Below are 18,131 nucleotides of genomic sequence, written 5' to 3'. Positions count from 1 at the left end.
CATATATTAAAATTTTCAGTGGAGATGAAGAGGGAATGATGGTTCAGAGAACTTATTCACCATTAGAATGGGTTGGGTTGATTATAGATTAAATGTGGAGGATGGTGGAGAAACAGGAGTTAGGGCAGACACTTTGATTTATTGCTAAAATGACCATGTAAATTAATATTTCAATTGAAATATATAAGAACAAAGGACCTTTAAAGATCTATACTTTTTAAAATATTTTTGAATAATGTACTGTTTTGAATATTCCTACCCTCCATTTTGGTTCCTGTTCAGTATGTTTTGTTGTTTTTTTAACTTATCTTTAACTATACTATGATACACATTCTCTTCATAAAAATAAATAAGACAATAGAAAAGAATAAAATAAAGGCTAAGTCCCTTTAATAGTCATTCTTAAATCCAGTCCTTGTCTCTCTTCCCAAAAGATAATTATAGTTATTAATTGCTCATTTTTCATGTATTCTCACATATTAGGGTTTCTAAACCCCCACTGTTGGTATTTATTGCTGGAGACTGTACTGTGCATTGTAGAATATTTAGCAGCATTCTTTGCCTCTGTCAAAGAATTATTTGCCCTAAATGTCAGCACTAAACCCCAGATGACAGTCAAAACTAAGGTGTGGTCAAATGTCCCCAAAGGGGCAGAATCACCCCTAATCAAGAAGAAATGACATATACACATGTAAATCCATAGAAAGTGTGTATTAATGGAATTTCAGTTAAACACAGACTGAAGATGGAAGATATTTTATAGAAGCTCACTCAACTCCATTCTGATTCCCTTGCAATGTTCCTTACTGCACTTTAGTGGACGGAACACCAAAAGCTATTTTTCCAAGTCTCGTTACAGTTCAGATTCTGTACTTTATCTACATTAAACCAAACCAAAGCACTAGCATTTAATATTGAAAGCAAAGAAAATATGAAGCAGATTTATGACTTCTCTGGGAAGCATCACTATAATGATGTTTGTTTTGTGTGTGTGAGCGGCATCAGAAATTCAAAGTCAAGAACTTAGCTTCATGGCTATAGAGGGATGTAGAGCAAACATCTTGTCAGCCCAGTTCATGGCAGACATGGTGAATCTTTGAAACTTCATGGGCCTCACTTGTCTCATTTATAAAAAGGAAGAGCTTGTACTTGATCTCTGAAGATCCTTCTAGCACTAATATTTAAAAATTTTCCTCTTATTGATATTTTATATACACAATAATATATTTTACTGGGTCACATAAATAATAATTTTGCACAATACTTCCAAATTCTTCTATTTCCAAAAGACATTAATTAAACACACATGAAGTCACAGAGGCAAAGTTGGTTCTGTGCCTTTTATTCTTCAACTTGTTAAAAAAATCAAGCCTTGAACTAGATGAACAATAATGCCCCCGTTGACCAGAGGGGACCGCTTGCAGTGACTTGGCATCTTCTGGCTCATCTTTCCCTTAGACTAAATTAAGGTGCCAAGCCTAAAACAATTTTCTTGTGCAAGATTTAGCATGGAAGGAATTATTGAAACCACAGGGTGGAAATTAATGATTAGCTTGAGATGTTATTAGCATACCAGCAGGAAGAAAAGACTAAATGAGCTATGATCTGAAGTAAAATACGTCATCCTGGAAATTGCAAGTGATATGATAGAGAAACAATGCCGGGTAATAGGGGAGGAGAAGAAATGAGCTATTAGACTGAGAGGCAAGGAGACAAGCGTTTAAATTAAAAGGACAGGACAATGAGAGAGTGTGAGTTAATGTGTAAGCAGCCAGACTGAAAAACACTGTGGTTAGTCACTGCAGACACGAAACAATCCGTCAGCTGGGCTAGATTGCAGCATGAAGGGGACTAGTCAAAGAAAGGGATGCAAAGTACTTTTCTACTTGGCTAAAGCAAGCAGACACAAAATTCATCCCCAGCACCTCTTCCCTTAAGCAACATCATTAAGGGCTGCAATAAGCAAAAGGCTCACTCACCAAAAAATTACTGAGGAAAAAAATAAGGGAATAAAATAGGAAAAGACTAATGAGTAAACATTTGAGATAAAATACAAAAAAGAAAAAGAAAAAAGAAAGAGGCCTCTCCCTACTTTTTTGGCAAAGGTAAATATCAAAGTATATTTGTAATTATATTTAAGGAGAGAGAGAGAGAACCAAATTGAATCCACGTTGCAATGAGCCATCTTTTATAAATATAGCTAGACTTGTAAGTTCTGACTGATCATTTAAGAACTAATTTCTTTGTTTTGGAAGCTAAGGTGTGCCTTTTGCTGTATAACACTGTTACTTTACATTGGTGTTCAAGCTTTACTCTAAAATGTCGTTGCACCCTATGTGTCTGGCTCTAGGAAATTTGAGTGGGGCAGAGACAGAAATATTATGAATCTGTAGCTGCACTGTAAGCCGACCAAGAATGATAAGTATAAGGATTTTGTAATATTTTGTGTGATTGAGAATAATTAAAGAGACTATGTGTGATGCTAGATTACCCACTTTGATCATCAGGAAAAAAAATTTTCCCCACTGCTAGCTTCCCTGGTGGCTCAAACAGTAAAGAATCAGCCTGTAATGCAGGAGACCTTAGTTCGATCCCTGGTTGGGAAGATGCCCTGGAGAAGGGCATGGCAATCCACTCCAGTATTCCTGCCTGAAGAATTCCATGGACAGAGGAGCCTGGTGGGCTACCATTCATGGGGTCGCAAAGAGTCAGACATCACTGAGTATTTAAGCACAGTACAGCAGCAAAGCCACAAAGCTAAAGGAATTCACAAGGAATAAACATTTATGAGCCCATAAAATTCCAGGTTCAAAGTTGAATTACTGATTCCAGCAAACTCTGTTGAATAAACACCAACCCTAAATCCCCAAAATCAGACTTGTAATCTCAATATCCTTGTTTCTAGTTATTTTTTAATTAAAATTTATTTTTATATGTGTTTCAAAATTAATAATAACAAATTTTATCTATAGTTTTTCACTGCAAGCAAAAAGGAGTTAAAGCTTTAATAAAATTATCATATATTAGGATTTTTTAAAGCAAGCTGTCATCTTATCAAGAGTATTTCTAAACCATTTTTTGCATTAGCAATTTCTTCTTTAAGTTTCATTTTCAGGAACTAGCACTATATAGGTAAGCAGGATATGGTCTCTTTCCTCATGTAATAACATTCTAATGAGACAGTCTATGTTTTACAGTGAATTAGTTCAGTGAGAAAAATTCTGTACTGTCAATGCATGTTGGAAACACCAAGGAGGCTAAAGTGGAAATATCAGCTTTCTTGGCTGATAAAACAGTTCATCACAGAGAAGATGCTTGAGCTGGAATCTGAAGAAATGAGGAAGGTTTTCCAGTTTGTCAAAGTGGAGGTCACGGGGGCTGACACCTACATGTTCTTGTTAGTATAAAAAATTGGGGAGGGGAATTGTAAATGTATGTTTATGGCTGAAGCTTAAGGAGTGAAGGGAGGACAAGGTGGTAGGTTGAGGTTTAATCAATATTTTTACAGTTAAACAACATAAAGATAAAATACAATTGTCTGCCTTACTGAAATTCACCATCAGATTAACTCTATGAGTTGGGGCTTTGTTTTACCATACAAGCATGTGACTTGCTCGGTCTGCCTGATTTGATTGATCTTGGTGATCAATAATAATACACACTGCTGTCAAGCAAGTCAAATTTGTCATCACAGACTAGTTTCAACTATTGATTTGCTTTTTACCAATTTATCTAGCTCCACAGAATGTTTCAGAAAGGGCAACAAAAGTAGATCCTATTTCTTAGAAATGATATTATTTTACAACTGGATAAAACATAGTACTTTTCTCCTTCCTGTGTTTAGAATTAACAAATTTCTCAGCCCTTCAAATGCCTTCTTTATTAATTGGTGAAAATGATTACTCAGACAGATGGCTTATTTAAGGAAAGTAGTTACTTTTATAACCCTTGGGAAACAGCCATCTGCTCTGATTGGGGGTGGGAGGCACCCAGATATTGTTATTTCCCTATAACCTGTGGAGTCTTTGTAACCCATTACTTCAGCTATTATATAGCACTACCTGTGGAATAATAGCAATTTACACAATCCTTTTAATTAACACATGAAAAATATATAGATAGAGTCAAAGCCAAATATATTGGAATGAGACCAGAGTTCTTTATCACATCTCTCCTGTTCCTTCCTCATCTTCACATTTTGATTCAATGTTTAAATCCTTTATAATAAAAACTAGAGTGAACAAGAAAAAGGCCCAGTTAAAGCAGGCAAAGACTTGAAAGGACAGACATTTCTCCAAAGAAGATCAACAAATGGTCAATAACCACATGAAAAGATACTCAACATCACTAGTAACTAGGAAAATGCAAACCAAAACCACAATGAGAGACTACCTCACACCCATAAGAATAGCTAGTATTAAAACAAACAGAAAATAGCATGCTGCATATTGGCAAAATTATATACCCAAAAGCAATAAAAATAGGGATTCATATTTGTACACACATGTTCATAGCAGCATTATTCACGGTAACTAAAAGGTAGAAGCAGCTCAAGTGTCCAAATATGGATGGATGGACAAACAAAATGGTATACATTCAATGAAAAATTATTCAGCCTTAAAAAGGATGTTATGACACGTGCTACAAAGTGGATGAACTTTGAAAACATGATGCTAAGTGATGAATCTAATCACAAAAGAAAAATTGCTGCATTATTCTAGGCACTTAGAGTAGTCACAGTGATGGAAGCTATCAATGTGGTTGCTAAGGTCTGGGACAGAGGTAATGGGGAGTTACTGTTAAATGGATTTAGAGTTTCACCTTGGGAAGATGAATAGTCCTGGAGGTGGATAATGGTGACATTTGCACAACAATATGAAAGTATTTAGTGTTACTGAACAGTACACTTAAAATATTGTAAATGGTAAATGTAATATCTTATATATTTCAACAGGATACTAATAACACAGTTGAAATTAGTTTTGTTATTTCTATTTAAAAACTAACAGCATGTGTTCTAACTTGGAGGGGTGCTTCACTTTTCCCTCCCAGTTTGAGGAAATTCATAAGAAAGCCAGAGCATCTGCTTTATTTTCTTAACCTTTTCTCTCTTCCCTCTCTAGTAAATTGATAAACAAATAATGTTCTCCAATACACTCAAAATATCTAATTTTAATTGTGTTGTTTAGTCACTAGGTTGTGATCGACTCTTGTGACACTATGGACTATAGCCCACGAGACTCCTCAGTCCATGTGATTTCCCAGGCAAGAATACTGAAGTGGGTTGCCATCTCCTTCTCCAGAGGATCTTTCCCACTCAGGAATTGAACCCCTGCCTCCTGCATTAGTCGGAGACGACTAAGCGACTTCACTTTCACGTTTCACTTTCATGCATTGGAGAAGGAAATGGCAACCCACTCCAGTGTTCTTGCCTGGAGGATCCCAGGGACGGGGGAGGCTGGTGGGCTGCCGTCTATGGGGTCGCACAGAGTCGGACACGACTGAAGCGACTTAGCAGCAGCAGCAGCAGCTCCTGCATTGGCGGGCAAATTCTTTACCATTGAGCCACCAGGGGCGCTGTAGACCAAATTTTCTGTACTGGATCAAGAATGGCAACATATTTATTAAGAGCTGAACAAGGAAACAAGACATGAGAGCTGGCTACAAAAGAAAGACCCTACTGGGATCACCATGAATCTGAGATCACAGAAGTAAGCAACAAAAAACATAAAACCGGAGTTCAGAGTATAGTGGGAGGTCTATGTGAATACTCACAAGCCAGAAATATGCAGAACCTAAAGATCAAGATTTTTTGATCTTTGCCAACAAAGATCCGTCTAGTCAAGGCTATGGTTTTTCCAGTAGTCATGTATGGATGTGAGAGTTGGACTGTGAAGAAAGCTGAGCACCGAAGAATTGATGCTTTTGAACTGCGGTGTTGGAGAAGACTCTTGAGAGTCCCTTGGACTGCAAGGAGATCCAACCAGTCCATTCTGAAGGAAATCAGTCCTGGGTGTTCTTTGGAAGGAATGATGCTAAAGCTGAAACTCCAGTAATTTGGCCACCTCATGCAAAGAGTTGATTCATTGGAAAAGACTCTGATGCTGGGAGGGATTGGGGGCAGGAGGAGAAGGGGACGACAGAGGATGAGACAGCTGGATGGCATCACTGACTCGATGGACGTGAGTTTGAGTGAACTCCGGGAGTTGGTGATGGACAGGGAGGCCTGGCGTGCTGCGATTCACGGGGTTGCAAAGAGTTGGACATGACTGAGCGACTGAACTGAACTGAACTGAAAGATCAAGAAAATGGACAAGCTAAGCAGTAACTGGTCAAAACCCAAAGAACTAATGGAACATTTGTACTGTGTTAACCCTGGGAAATGAGGGATGCTGTGATGAACTTTCACACATGAAGGACCTCATCTACTCGGTATTCTTAGCTCCTCCACTAGTCGCAACCTATACTAAAGAAGGCTGACAGAATGAGTAAGAATAACTGGTAAAGTTACTCTTTCCCTTCAGCACCATGCCAATATGAATAATTAATAATGAGAACTAACAATTTGCATAGCATTTGTCATGCCTCTTGTATCTAAACAGTGGTAGTTATACAGTTTCTCCACCAACGTTGAAGTTCTATCCTTGAAGCAAAAATCATGCCAATCCACCTTGTTTTGTCTACCAGTGATGAATCAGTACTTCTGATAATATCAGGAAAATTCAGTGATTTAAGATTCATGTGTTCAAATATTTATAAAGTAGGAGGTAAAAGTAAGCATTTATGAAAAAGGTCAATTTTAACTTATTTACAAAAGCTATAAATATTAATGAGGACTTCCCTGGTGGCTCAGTGGTAAAGAATCTATGTGCCAGTGCTGGAGAGGCAGGTTGGATCCCTGATCCAGGAAGATCACCTAAGGTACAAATGGCAACCGACTCCAGTATCCTTGCCTCTGTCCCGTGAACAGAGGAGTTTGATGCGCTACAGTCCATAAGGTCACAAAGAGTTGGACATGACTTAGTGACTAAACAACAACAAATATTAATGCATGTTTCTTTATAAAAGGAATAATCCAAGTTAAAAAACATTTTTAAATGTAACATGCATGGTTTGCAATATTAAAAAAAATCAGAATCAAATTCTTCTCTTTTGTAAGGAGATATTTAAATATATTGTAGAAACATGAAAAAAAAATCATAAATAATGTGGGGGAAATGCAAAATAAAAATGATACACTAAAATCACAATCATGTTAAAACATGTAACCATAAAACTTAAAGTGATTGCACATACCTTTTGTAAATGAAAACGTATGTGATTTTTCTCTTCTTTTAAACTTTATGTAATGATTAGTTTAATAAGAAATGCATGGCTTTAAATAGAAATGGGGTTAATATTTCTTGTACAATATTTACATTACATTAGTAACCTATGAAACCTGCAAGAAAAGTACTGTTATCTAAAATAAAAATGGAGGAGGAGAGCCGTAGTGTTAGTGCTGGTGATGGTAGTAACTTATGGTCAAACTGGTATGACACTTATCAAGTAGAAGATTCAGGATTTGAAAGTGATTGGTCTGCTTCTGAAATTTACCATCTTTTTCTGTGTGCTGCTTTCTTGAAGCTCTACTTCATGCTGCCTCTGTCCCTTGGAGCTCCATGGAATTTTTCCGGGACCCCACCTTCCATTTGTGATGAAGAATGGTAAGTAGACATACCCTTGCAAGGAAAAGCCTTCAAAACTTCCGGGTTTCTCTCACCCTCTCTCCCTATAGGTCTAATTTCCTTCCTCACGTAAATATTTGTATATCCTGATAGAACTAAACAGCAGCCCCCTAACTCTAGTCATCTTCTATTTGTGAAATTTTAAAAGTTAGATGGAGAAAGTGTATTCCCTCAAAAATCTGTAAACTTATGATAAAATGAGTTTCTTTTGACTTTTGATGTTGAAATGTCAACCTTATATAAGCTATGAACGGGTTCCTGTACATCTCTCATCAGCTTCTGCTAAAGTTAACATTTGATATATCATAGTAAAATGATCAATACCAAGAAATAAGCATTGTTACAATACTATTAATTAACTATAGATTGCATTCAAATTTCACCAGTTTTCCCACTAATGTCCTCTTTCTGTTTCAGGATCCAATATAGGATCCTGCGTTGCATTTTTTCCTATTAGTCTCTATATGCAGCAGTTCCTTACTCTTTCCTTGTTGTTTTATGGTCTTGACACTTCTGAATAGTATTACTGTTTAATTATTTTGTAGAATGTCCTTCAATTTGCATTTGTCTGATGTTTCTTCATGACTAGACTAGTATGACAGGCATAACAACCACAGAAATGACAATGTGTCCTCAGTTCTCAATGAAAAGTGAAAGTGTTATTTGCTAGTCATGTCTGATTCTTTGCAACCCCATGGACTATAGCCCACCAGGCTCCTCTGTGCATGGAATTCTCCAGGCACAGGATATCAAAAATAATGTCGATATGCCCTTTTACTGGTGATGCTAACTTTGCTAAGTCGCTTCAGTCATGTCCGAATCTGTGTGACCCCATAGATGGCAGCCCACCAGACTCCCCCATCCCTGGGATTCTCCAGGCAAGAGCACTGGAGTGGGTTGCCATTTCCTTCTAACTTTATCCCTTGGTTAAATAGTGTTTGTGGGTTACCATCTTTCCATTTGTAGTTAATAATTGTCTTGGAATAGATGCTTTGAAATTATGATAATATCTTGTTTCTTCTCAAATATTCACCTACTACCTTTGGTAGGTCTGGTCTACAGCTATTATGTCTGGGGTGTTTGCTGAGTGCTGATATTCTGCTGCTGCTACTGCTAAGTCCCTTCAGTCGTGTCCGACTCTGTGCGACCCCATAGATGGCAGCCCTCCAGGCTCCGCCATCCCTGGGATTCTCTAGGCAAGAACACTGGACTGGGTTGCCATTTCCTTCTCCAATGCATGAAAATGAAAGGTGAAAGTGAAGTCGCTCAGTCGTGTCTGACTCTTAACGACCCCATGGACTGCAGCCCACCAGGCTCCTCCATCCATGGGATTTTCCAGGCAAGAGTACTGCAGTAGGGTGCCATCGCCTTCTCTGGCTGATATTCTACTGAAATGTAATTTGAATCTTTTGTAAATAGGGCACATACATTTCACAAGACACAAGTTTGTTTGTTTGTTTGTTTTTTCCTTCCTCAGATCCTCAGTACTTATAGGAAATGTTATATTGTTCTCTCCTTTAATCAGCATTGAATTCCTTGAAAAATGCTACTTACCTTCAGTCATTAATAGTGTCTGACTTTTCTCAGCCACCTAATTTATGTTGCAACTAGAGAAGAATGAGTAAAAAATAAGACTGTACTGCACAATAAGAGGATATGAATCTGTTTCCTGCACAAATCCTGATGGGGAAACATTGGCAGTATTCCTTTCAATATGATAAATATCAGCAACCAAAAAAGCCTCATTGATTTTATTAGATACCCTCCAGTCTGTGCCTTTAATGACACTAATCTGATTATGTATAAGTAAAAAAAAAAATCTCTTCAGGTTCTCCTTGTTTTATTATTATCTAGCCTTTCTTATCCCACGTTGTTTTGTGAGGGAATCAGAATGATAGACTGGGATATCATATTCCCATAACACTGAATAAAAATTTCCCTCAAGGAAAAAATGTGGAAAGTTAAGTGACTCAAGATCTCCCATTCTCCCACTCCATTAAGACAAGGGATTAGGAGAAGTGCCTTGTGGGGTAGGCGTGGAGATGCCTCTACATCTGTGTATATTTCAGAACAAGTCTTTCTTTCATTTTAGTTTCCTGAAAATAAAGACAGGCAACTAAGTACTCTCTAAAACCTCACATTTCATGGAACTTTGAAAACAACCTCAAACAGATACAGGTAAGGTATAAATGAGATAGTTAAGCAAACAGCATTGGCTTTCCAGAATATATTTGTATGCATTTTATTTATGAATAACACTACTTGTTATTCCAGTTGCCTCCTTGCTGCAAATTAACTCTGACTAGTAGGAAGTAAGTTAAAGAAATTAATCCTTGTAATGTGTATATGAGTAGGTTTATTTCTATCATTTGCATATTACTTCAAATAGGCACTATTTTATAAATTATATCAAGACATAAAAAAAACATGATCATTATTTTCACCAACATATATAGAGTATTCATAGTGAATGCTTTTTCAATTTATATTTGCTTTTTAATTTATCCATACCAGGACAATCTCAGGTAAAATGGCATAGTAAGTAAATTTAGTCTTTATTTTCCCTTATTTTCCTTCTTCAATACATTCCACATACAAAATTGTGAATCAGTTGAAGACATGCTCTTTGTCTTAGCGAAATCTGTGTTTTCCCTACTTGTATAGAACTGTCACATTACAGATATTCAGAATATGTTTTGGTGAAATCAGTGGAATTGATTAAAATGAAATGGAATTCAAAGATTTTCTCTGGTTAGGGATGAGAGATCAGGATATGGAGACAGAATCTGAGGTCAAAACACAGCTTAATCACTCAGAAACTGTGACACATAGACGTTTATCTGACCGTCAGTCTCTTGACTAAAAGCTGTTGTTGTTTTAATTTTCCCAGAGTTTTGTGGGAATTAAATTATGACATCCCGAATTTCCACTATTGTGACAGAATATGTCTCCATAATAAAAAGAGGTGCCACTAGTGAGCCAGAAAATTAAAGAATTTCTGAAATATAGCAGGCAAATGAGATTAGATGAAAAGCAAAGCAAAAGCAGCATAGCTCAATATCACAACAGAAGCTGGAGCAAATGTCAGCAAAACGAAAAGACATTTTCGGATATACCAAGTTCTAGATAAAATATATTCTACTCTTAAAAGCTGTATCTACCTTACTGTCCCATGAACATTTTCTTTCTAAAGCAAGTCTAAGTTCTATACAAAGGATGGGCCCATATGCAGGTATTAAGATCTGAAGAAAAAGCGGGCAGAGCTGGACTTTCTAAATGTCAAAAAAAGAAAAAAAGAGGTCTTTACATAAAAGAAATTTACCTTCTTGCTTTGGAACCTAATGGTCTCCTAGTTTGTCTGATACATGCTAGAGCAAAATCCATTTTTTGGCATTTATTATTCCCTGGTGGCTCTGACAGTAAAGAATCTGCCTATAATATAGGAGACACAGGTTCGATCCCTGGGTCAGAAAGATCCCCTGGAGAAGGGAATGGCAACCCACTGCGGTATTCTAGCCTGGGAAATTCCATGAACAGAGGAGCCTGATGGGCAAAGAATCAGACATGACTGAGCAACTAAGACTTTAACACTTACACTTTATAAACTTAACACACATTTTAATAGAATCTGCTATTTATGTTTATCCAGGGGAGAGAACTATTAGGAAAAGAGACCTGCATACCTGCTGGGAAAACACATAGCAGGTGTTTAATGATCAGCCTGATTTTCCACTCAAATATGGGATACACAGTCCTGATTACCTGGAAATTTGGGGGGGGGAAAAACACCCAGAAAAACCCACCTATTTTTAAAAAAGAGTAAGATGAGCAAAGAGAAAACCCAACTCAAGGGACATAAAATAAGAATTAAAAAAATTAAATTAAAATTTAAAAACTCTAGTCTGTGTACTCAGAAAAGTGAAAGTGAAGTCGCTCAGTTGTGTCTGACTCTTTGCGACCCCATGGACCTACCAGGCTCTGCGGTCCATGGGATTTTCCGGGCAAGAATACACTCAGAAAGATGTGAATAATCATTGTCTCTATGAAAGAAGGAGTGAAAAATCACAACAAAAAATGTTCTTGAAATCTCAATAAAACTATAAAATAATACTCAAATAGAATGGGTAGATATCAATAGAATGAATGCAGCTATCACACATTTTGCCGGGGAAAAAAAAAAATCTTAGAATCTAAGACAAGAAGAAAACAATGGAAAATATGAAAACTTTGAGACATGAAGGATTAATACACTTTATAGGGGGTCTGGAAGCAGTGACAGAAGAGTATTTTTCTTGGCTGAAACAGCAATTTTGTATTTTCAAAATTAAACAATATCCTTTGTCATAGATAGAAGAAATGATAAATAATATGCAACTATATATATTTTTCCATTTATGATGATACTGTTTTCAGGAGGATGAAATTTTGTTTCCTGTTGTTGAGTTGCTCCATCATGTCCAACTCTTTGTGATCCCATAGACTGCAGCATGCCAGGCTTCCCTGTCCTTCACCATCTCATGGAGCTTGCTCAAACTCATGTGCATCAAATTGGTGATGCCATCCAAACATCTCATCCTCTGTCGGCCCCTTCTCCTCCTGCCTTCAATCTTTCCCAGTCTTTTCTAATCTTTCCCAGTCTTCCCCAGGGTCTTTTCTAATGAATCGGCTCTTTGCATCAGGTGGCCAAAGTATCAGAGCTTCAGTTTCAGCCCTTCCAATCAATATTCAGGACTGATTTCCTTTAAGATTGACTGGTTCGTTCTCCTTGCAGTCCAAGGGACTCAAGAGTCTTCTCCAACACCACAGTTTAAAAGCATCAGTTCTTCAGCACTGAGACTCCTTTGTGGTCTAACTCACATTCATACATGACTACTGGAAAAATCATAGCTTGGAATAGATGGACCTTTGTTGACAAAGTAATGTCCCTGCTTTTTTTTTTTTTTTTTTAAGAGTTCATAGACATGGCGGCGCCGCCGCTCTGGCCCAGCACCTCCGGGCCCTGTCCTGGCTCCCGCCCTCCCGCGGCCTCCTTCCGGCCTGGTCTGTCCCTGCTTTTTAATATGATAAGTTTGTCATAACTTTTCTTCCAAGGAGCAAGCATCTTTTAATTTCATGGTTGCAGTCACCATCTTCAGTGATTTTGGAGCCCAAGAAAATAAAGTCTATCACTGTTTCTTCTGTTACCCCATCTATTTGCTCATGATCTTTAAAAAAAAAAAAAAAAACTGTCGTGTTTTAAGCCAGCTTTTTCCTTCTCCTCTTTCACTTTCATCAAGAGACTCTTTACTTTTTTTTTTACTTTACTTTAGTTCCTCTTCACTTTCTGCCATAAGGGTGGTGTCATCTGCATATCTGAGGTCACTGATATTTCTCCCAGCAACTTGATTCCAACTTGTGCTTCATCCAGCCCAGCATTTCTCATGATGTACTCTGCATATAAGTTTAATGAGCAGAGTGACCATATATAGCCTTGACATACTCCTGTCCCAATTGGCAACCAGTCGGTTGTTCCATGTCCAGTTCTAACTGTTGCTTCTTGGCCTGCATACAGGTTTCTCAGGAGGCAGATGAGGTGGTCTGATATTCCCATCTCTTTAAGACTTTTCTGCAGTTTGTTGGGATTCATACAGTCAAAGGCTTTAGTGTAGTCAATGAAGCAGAAGTGGATGTTTTTGTGGAATTCTCTTGCTTTTTCTCTGATGCAATGGATGTTGGCAATTTGATCTGCCTTTTCTAAATCCAGCTTGAGCATCTGGAGGTTCTCAGTTCAAATACTAATGAAACCTTTGAGCATTACTTTGCTAGCATGTGAAATGAGTGCAATTATGATACTATTTTCAGGAGGATGAAATTGGTTATCTACAAGTGAATGCAAGCCATTGGCATAACTTCTAATCAATAACACATGAAGATAGGAAGTAATGTTAAATTTTCTTTAAGATTCTGAGAAAATTAATTTGTTCTAAAATTTTTCTAGCTAGAATAACAATCAAAAACTGTATTTTTATGTGTGTGTGCACATATAAGGGGCTTCCCAGGTTGCATTAGTGATAAAGAACCCACCAGCCAATGCAGGTTAGATGTAAAAGACGTGGTTTTGATCCCTAGATCAGGAAAATCCCATGGAGAAGAGCATGGCAATTCACTCCAGTATTCTTGCCTGAAGAATCCCATGGACAGAGGAGCCTGGCAGACTGCAACCCATAGGGTCACACTGCTAAGCTGCTAAGTCACTACAGTCGTGTCCGATTCTGTGCAACCCCAGGCTCCCCCATCCCTGGGATTCTCCAGGCAGGAACATTGGAGTGGGTTGCCATTTCCGTCTCCAATGCATGAAAGTGAAAAGTGAAGTCTCTCAGTCATGTCTGACTCTTCATGACCCCATGGGCTGCAGCCTACCAGGCTCCTCCGTCCATGGGATTTTCCAGGCAAGAGTACTAGAGTGGGTTGCCATTGCATTCTCCACAGGGTCACACAGTTGGACACAATTAAAGTGACTTAGCGCTTAAGCATGTGCACATGTATGTTTTCAGTGAAGTGAATCCATCCATACCCTTCATATTTTAAAAAATTACCAAAGATTATATGGTGAAAAACTGGGAAAAGGACTTGAAATATCATAGAAAATAATTATAGTTGAATATGAATTATAGTTGAGACATCAATAAATCATGAAATGGATTACAGAAAATTTCACTTTACCTTAAAGATTGGAAAATTTTGCTTCAAACGTGTATGTTTACTTTTATACAGATATAGACACACTGCTTTTAAAACAGTCTGCATTTCTGTTTACATGATAGGTTAAGACTATCTTATGCTCAGAGTATTTGTACGAAACATTTCCAGCAACATGGATTATGTATAAATTTAATAACTACTCCAAATTTACTTGTTATTTATATTCAGTTACTTCAGAACAATGAATTTCACAACAGTGAAACTCCACTCTCTATAAGCTTTCCTCCCAACCCACCCTCCAAACCCCAAAAGTGGCATTTTTCTTTCTGAGGAACATGTCTGTCAGCATTTTCACAATATCAGTTTCGATCAGATCAGATGAGATTAAAGAAGCAATTTCTTTTAAATTTAGTGAAAATAAAAAATATTCTATAAAAGAAAACCTATCATTACAGTCGGTGAAGTACCTATTATTATGATAAGGACGAGATAATCCCATTCATACTCCATATACAAAAAAAACTGTATTGAAAGTGAATATGAATTCTTTATCTGTACAAAGAAGCACCCCAGATTTCATGGCAATAATTTAGGTTGAAAGTGAGAAGGGAGATTTGCAACATATACCTAAGATTTGAATTTAGGATTAGTGACACATAAACATTAATTAACATTTTCATAAATCTGGATTTTTTTTCTATTCTGTTTTTTCTTTAGAGAAGATGTTTTGAAGGAGACACCATATTGACTCCTAAGATTTATTCATCATTACATTTTCAGTTGCCATACTTAAGCCTATAATCCCTCTCACTGGGGTCCCAAATACTAGTGTGTGTGTGTGTGTGTGTGTGTGTGTGTGTGCGTGCATGCATGTGCATGTGCATATGCCCACTAGGTTGTGTCCAAGTCTTTGCAACCCCATGCACTGTAACCCACCAGGCTCCTCTGTCCATGGAATTTTCCAGGCAAGAATACTGGAGCAAGTTGGCATTTCCTACTCCAGGAGATCTTTCCAACCCTGGGATTGAACCCATGCATCTTGCACCTCCTGCCTTGGCAGGCAGATTTTTCACCCCTGTTCCACCTGGGGATCCTGAAATACTACAGTGTGTGATAGTTTAAAATGTTGTATTATATTTCTATTGTTGCTATAAAAATTATACAAAATTCATGGTTTAAAGCAATGCAGATTTGCTGTCTGATAGTTTTGTAGCTGAAAAGTCCTACACAGGTATCAGTAGACTAAAATCAATATGTGAGGAAGGTTGTGTTTCTTCCTGGAGGTTCTAGCAGAGATCCATTTTCATCTATTTCCCAGCTTCCAGTGAACACTTACATTCCCTGGCTCTGTGCCCACTTTCTCGGCCTTGCATCTCTCTGGCCATTCTTTTGAAGTCAAATCTCCCTCTGATTCTGATCTCAGACAGGAAGAGTTCTTTTAAAGACTGATATGATTAGATTGGGTCTCTCTAGATAATACAGGATAATCTCCCACCTCAAGATCCTTAACCTTAATCACATATTTAAAATCCATTTCTCCATGTAAGATCCTGATTCCATGTTCCAGTGATAATGATGTGGGGCATATTCAGCATTATTCCACTTACCTTTAGTCCACTTTCTGCCCCTACAAAGGTTTTCATTCTTCCCATATACAAAAAATATTCAGCCCGTCACATTATAAAGTCTCACCCCATTGCAGTATCAACTCAAGTTCAAAAATCTCATCTAAACCTTATTAGCCCAAAAGTCTGAAATCTCATTATCTAAGTAACCTAAATTAGGTGTGAGTGATAACTTGGTAATAGTACTGGGGCCTCCTCTCCACCTATGGACTCATGGAACTTAAAGAGCAAGGTATATGTTCCTAACATACTATGGTGAGACACGCACAGGATAAAAGTTACAGAAATTCTGGTTCAAGACAGGCAAAATCGGAAGCAAAAAGAGTTACTAGTCCCAAGCAGTTTCAAAACCTAGCTGAGAAGCTCCATTAAATTTTAAGTCCTGGAATTAAGCCTATATGACTCAGTTGTTTGGGCTCTTGTCTCTGCCCACTAGGCATCCTCCATTTTTCATAAATGGTAGGACATGTTTGCAGCTGCCTAGTTTTACCAGCTTATTTCCTGTGTGTTGAAGTTTATGGCTGGGTCAGCCATCTGTAATTGTGTACGGTATCTCTTTAATTCCCAGCTAGCAGTGCTTCTGCTGCCTACAGTTCTGGAGACTCTGGTGGCTCTCCCACGTGTCATGGGAGTTACTCCATTAGAGAAGAAGTTCCTTCACAGATCCTTCCTAGATACCCCAGTCTCTAGTTTAGATTTCTATTTTGGGAGGATGACTGAAGGATAATGCCCTAAAGCTTTCTAAATGCTTTCCAGTTAGATGAGAGCGATCCCTGAGACAGAGCTTAATCTCCTCATAGAGACATTTGTATGAATGAACATTATGACCTTTTGATTTTTCTGAGGTATTAGCAAAAAAAAAAAAAAAAAAAAGGTATAGATTCATGCTTGGTTTGGCCATAGATCACGATTTCCAGGCAGTGAATCTTTTTGGTAATTTTTTTTTTCAATCTGAATAAGCTTAGAATTTCTAAAATCTTCTAATAGTGGCGTACTTTTTATGCTTTTTTTTTCTCTTCTTTGCTACAGTAGTAGTTCTTCCTTAGTTATTCCACTTTCTCTAATATTTTACTGTAAGCAGCAAGAAGAAATAAAGCTATATCTTCAACACTTCACTTAGAAATACCCTCAGTTAAATGAACAGTTTCATCACTTACCAGTTCTGCTCTCCACGTAACTGAAGGACACACTCCTGCTGGGCATCCCACCACTACACAGCAACGGTGTTCTCTACTGTAGTTTCCAATAACACGTTCTTCATTTCATTCTCAGCCTTCACCAGCTGTTCCTTTGATGTCCATCTTTTTAACACTCTGTTCACAATGATTTTGGATTCTGTAAGATGCTTTATGTTTTCTCAGTCCTGCTCCTCACTTCTTTCTTAGCCCTCATTGAGAATAGTTCCCATCACTAGTTCTACCAACAGCTTCCTCAAAGAAATCTAGCCTTTTCCTATCATTCTTGACAAAATCCTTCCAGTCTCTCCCTGATGCCCAATTCCAAGTATGTTTTCACATTTTTAGGTATTTGTTACAGGAGCACCTCACCCCTGGTACCAAATATATATAACAAATTGTGAAAAAAAAAAGGTGTTGAAATAATGCAGATTTATTAGCTTATAGCTCTGTAGCTTAGAATTGAAACAGAAACCTTATTGGGCTAAAATTAACATGCCAGCAGAACTATGTTATTTTTGTAGTGTCTCTTGGGAAGAATGTTTCCTTAACTTTCCCAGCTTTTAATGGCTAACTATATTCTTTGGCTCTTGCGCCTGATCTTTCATCGTAAATCCAATAATACTGCATCCCTCTAACCATTCTCACAGCTCCATTTCTGATCACAGTTAGGAAAAGCTTTGTGCATCTGTGGATCTCTATGATTATATTGGGTTCCCTGGAAATCCAGTGCTATCTCCCCATTTCATGGTCCTTAACATTAATCATATTGGCAAAGTCCCTTTTGCCATATAAGGTACCATGTTCATAAGTTCTGGAGATTATGATGTGGACAATTTTAGGTGACATTCTTCTCCCTACTTGGCCTCATCTGAACAGACTTGACCACTATCCAGGGCTTTTCCTTTTTCTTCTTTGAGTAA

This window comes from Bos mutus, chromosome 8 (assembly GCF_027580195.1).
Source record: "Bos mutus isolate GX-2022 chromosome 8, NWIPB_WYAK_1.1, whole genome shotgun sequence".
NCBI lineage: Eukaryota > Metazoa > Chordata > Mammalia > Artiodactyla > Bovidae > Bos > Bos mutus.
This window is presented reverse-complemented; position numbering follows the sequence as displayed.